The sequence below is a fragment of the Gouania willdenowi genome, chromosome 12, assembly GCF_900634775.1.
Source record: "Gouania willdenowi chromosome 12, fGouWil2.1, whole genome shotgun sequence".
NCBI classification, from domain to species: domain Eukaryota; kingdom Metazoa; phylum Chordata; class Actinopteri; order Blenniiformes; family Gobiesocidae; genus Gouania; species Gouania willdenowi.
In genome coordinates this window covers 32256153-32260746 of record NC_041055.1, presented here as the reverse complement: position 1 = coordinate 32260746, position 4594 = coordinate 32256153, and the positions used below count along the sequence as shown (strand labels likewise).

At 32.6% G+C, this 4594-nt stretch overlaps 1 protein-coding gene across 1 annotated transcript in view; it reads left to right on the top strand.

The window, feature by feature from the left end:
* Positions 1-3582, top strand: part of LOC114472956 (protein turtle homolog A-like) — a 38541-nt gene extending 34959 nt beyond the window's left edge. Inside the window, 1 exon segment of the mRNA XM_028462275.1 lies at positions 2675-3582. The gene's annotated coding sequence lies outside the window, so the exon portion shown is untranslated.
* Positions 3583-4594: the final 1012 nt, after the last annotated feature.

Sequence of the window (4594 nt, the reverse complement as noted above, 5' to 3'; positions counted from 1 at the left end):
GGGAAAGGTGATGAAATGGGATTTTAAAAAACCACAGAAATTGGTTAAAAGTTACAAATTAGAGAGGATAAAACAGACAGAAAAAGTCGTATGGCAAATAATGGGCCTGACAAAAGGTGAATGTGGTTAAATTGGCAAAATAATCATGAAATATGATGAAAAGAGGTTAAAAGTGTAAAAGTGGTGGAAAGGGTTTATAAGTGCTGAACATGTTTGGAAAGTGGAAAAAAAGTTGCAGAAAGTCATTGAAATGTGATGTAGAAGTGTCAGAATAGGGAGTAATGTAGCAAAAATACATTAAAAGGAGCAAAAATATTGCAAGAAAAAGTGATGAAAATAGGTTAAAATATGGTGAGTTTGGGGTATTTGTAGAAAAAGGGTTGAAAAAAAAAACAGCAAAAATTGTTTTTAGTTTCTTAAAGGCACCTGGAGACCCCCTCTGAGTGTCTCATGGCCTAAACGGGTCCTGACCACAAGGTTGAGAACCCCTGTTTTAGATGATTATGGAAACTGAACGTAATATTACACATTGTCACCTGTTTTTATGGTGATAAATATTGTGTAAATGTGTGATAAATGTGAGGAATGCCTGATTTAAAAAAAAAAAAAAAAAAAAATGAAATACAAGAAAAAGTGAATTTTTTTCTGTTCAGTTGGAGACCCCACTTATTATTTTATAAACTGAATGAGCTCAGACTTCCTGTTCTAGTTTTATTTCAATTATTCAACAGTAACCTGTGTAACAAAAGGTCAGAGAAAACAGTGAGTTCTTCTGTAATAACTGATTATTATCATCAATAATACATTGGAACCTACACTATTTTGTTCCCTGGAAGCGGTCACGCCCACTCTCTGTTTGACTAGAAATAAAAACATGGACTGCTGCTGCTGTAGCTCCAGGGATCCACATTAGTCAACCAAATAATGAAGTGTGAGGTTCTCACAGTGCAGCGCTGCATTGTGGGACCTCCATCAGAGGCTCCATTTACTGCAAATCAATGCTTTACTTCCTCCTCCACTTCATAATCGACTTCCATTGGACGCACCGCTGCTGCTTTTTTTATTTATTTATTTATTTTTTGGTCCAGCCTAAATATGCTTTTCCACGTACAATCCAACACAAACAAGTGTGTGAGCGTAATGGAGCAATCCTTTCTGTTTGAACAGTAATCAAAGAGGGTTTTTTCTTTTTTTACAAATCCAATCAAATGAAAGGTTCCTGTAGAAAATGAAAAAAGCAGCGACGAGGGTCCATAAAGCTGATTGTAGCTTTATTTATTTAAAACACACACAATTGTTTGTTAAAATAAAGTTCAAACTAAAGATAAAGTCACAGCTTTAGCTGAAAACTGGCCAGAGTTACTCAAAGATAAGAAGTAGAAGTGGGACTCATTAATTTAATTAATTAATCCAAATTAATTTCCTAACAATATTTGAAGAAAAGAAACATTTTCCCAATTTAAATGGATTTTGCTAAATGACTCAATCAATGAAAACGCACAATTAGAGAAAAAATACAAAATGACAACAAATAAATTAGAAATGACTAAAAAATAAATAAAATACATCAAAAATACACAACATTAATCATGAATCAATATATAAAAAAAGGAATGACAGAAAAATTTACAAAATTATTATGACAAAACACAAATTAGTAGAAAAAAAAAACAAAAATTACAGACAAATAAACAAAATCACAACAAAGAAATGAGAAATTACTCCCAAAAACATAAAATGCATCAAAAATATACAAAATAATTCATGGAACAAAAAAGAAAAATTGAAATACACGGAATGACATAAAAATATTTTTTCTCAAATGACTTTATTAATTAATCTTAATATTTGACTTGAGAAGAAATGTGTTGGTTTATGACTGAATCAATGAAAACAATAAATGATGTTAAACAACTAAATAGTGTTTATTATTTCACTGAGTGCTATCATAATGTGTAATATAAATAAAGAATTTTATCATTACATTGTTCACAAAAACTTACATTTAACTATATATTTATATGCTTTTCCGGATTTTTAGTAAACTTTCTAAAACAAATGTTTTTTTTGTGTTGAAATAAAAAATAAAACAAAAATCACTTAGAACATTCCAGAGAAGTGGAAACTTGTTTTTATTTGAACTAAAATTTCAAAAAGCTTCTCTGGTTCTCCTGTTTGTTGTGTTGTGCTCTGTGCATCAGTATTATGGTATACCAGGAACTTGTGAAATGAGAAAGGAGTGAAAATAAACAACATTTTAATTATTTAATCCCAATAAAGACGATAAAGTCCCAGCTCTAATAATAACCAGTTACTTCACTGTAAAAATAAGGTTTGAGGTACTTTTAAATCTCACGACTGTTACTGTAGGAGGAATAAATCAAACTGTTCAAAAACACAAAAAAATGATTCTTTTACAGTTTACACGTTTTACGTCCCATTGGCCCCTCCCACATGCTATCATGCTAGTTAGCGGCCCCAGAAAACCTTAATGTCTATGCTAGCAAGTGTAGCAAACAGAACTTCATCTGTCCTGATTTAAGTTTAAACTAATCGTTCCTATTCACAGTAAGAATGAAGAAAAAACAACATTTTTACATCTTTTTTTCTGCAAATGCCTGAAAAAGCTTTTATCAGATATTACTAAAGCTCAGCGACTCTTCTTCTTCTCCAGGTTTGTGGATGGCAGAGACGTTCCTTGAAGCGTGCAGAACCCCATCATCGTCTCTAAATGATGATCTTTTAATGAACTGAGGGAGAAACACATCAGATGAACTTTAGCTGTGACGTATCATTTCTGATCAAAGTGTGTATTAGTGTTGGTTCTTTTCTGTTCTTCACTTTAGCAAAATAAGAAACACTGATCATTTTTCTTCTGAATCATCTCATTTGTGGAGACATTATCTCGCTCTGGGTGTAAAAATGTTTTCATGTTACCATGGTAACAGGAGCAAAGCTGCACACAGGAGGTTTTTTGTTTTTTTTATTGTATTTTGGGCTTCATATCAGTATAGGAATAGATTTAGTCTAAATATATTAACAAACTGGAGCTCAAAGTTATTTCAAACTCAAACATTTGTTCTTTGTGTTAAGCAACATAAGGTTTAAGTGATGAAATGTAGACATCAGGTTCAGAGCAGAAGGTCCACCTACTCCAGATGTTTGGATGTTAATGCTCATGTAGTGAACGCAGGGTTGGGGTCAATTACAATTTTCAATTACGATTACGTTTTTAACTATTAAATGTTCATTTTCAACTCAAATACGATTATATATAGGGACTACCATTTCCCCTGAAAGTCAATTATAATTACATTCTCAATTACTAAAGTTTAATTACAGTTAATCACAATTTACTGAGTCTTCCTCATGTGTTAGCTTTCTGTTAGCATCTCTTCTGGGTCATTACATGACATTTCAACTAATGGCCCACGCACTCCAGTCTCAGAATTATGACATTTTGTTTATCCTAATTTTTTTTCATGTTCATCTTCCAATATATCAGTAACTCCATCACATATAAAGGTAAATATGATATAGTAATAAGCTCCACCCACTCTCTCAGAATATAGAAATAGATCTGCTATACATCCTATATATCTGGTGGACATGTCAGCTCCTCTAAATAGTCACAAAGTCAGTGTGTGTTTGGGTCTGGAACATGTTTGGGTCTTCAGTAAACTACTTAGCATATGTCTCAGCTCCCTGTAATGTGATCAGCTTAGAGCTATGAACATAGACTGTTCACATCACTAATGATTAGTCACAGATATGCATTGGTTCTAGACTCACACGCTCTGGAAATATGAAAATATACTTATTTTTAACTATTTTTATTGACTCATAACTACATGTGGGAATGTAAGAACAAATCTGATAATTTATAGTATAAAAGGACATAAAACCATTTTTATTTATGCAACTTCTTCATTTTTGTTTTGGACCCCATCTTTAGGTTTTCACCACTCGTGCATATTAAAAATTAATATTTTTGGTGTGGCTGTCTGGACCCCCTAGATTACCCCTCAAAATGTACATAATACATAATTGTTAACTATGCATGTGTAAGACATAGAACTGTAACATGTAACAGTTTTGTATTTAATTAAATTGTAAATGACAGTTTTTATATCATTTTCATGCCGATTACAATTAAAAAGTCAATTATCTGAACTTATTTACAATTCAATTACAATTATAATTGACCCTGAACCAGCCTCTCACACACTGTACTCACAGAGATAACAGCACATTTTTAAAAAACACACACAATCACTTTTCTTGTCAGTTTTTTTCTCTCGCTCTTGATTAATGTCTATGTATTGTTCTGTGTCGGAGAGCGCTGCAGCAGGTTTACTACCGAGCGTGACAGATTAGATCTCATTTCTGCTTGTTACTGTATTATCTCCAGCTAAGAGTGAAATTGGTCCCATTATGTGCATTAACACCGTAGAAATATAGTTTCAGAGTAGAAGCTAAACAAGAGTTAAATCAGTCAATCACTGGTGTTAAGATGTCAGAGAAGTTAATGACTTGACCCAAAGCACAGTAACACCATCAGGAGGAAAGTGGCTTTTCCTTCTGCTTTAATGAA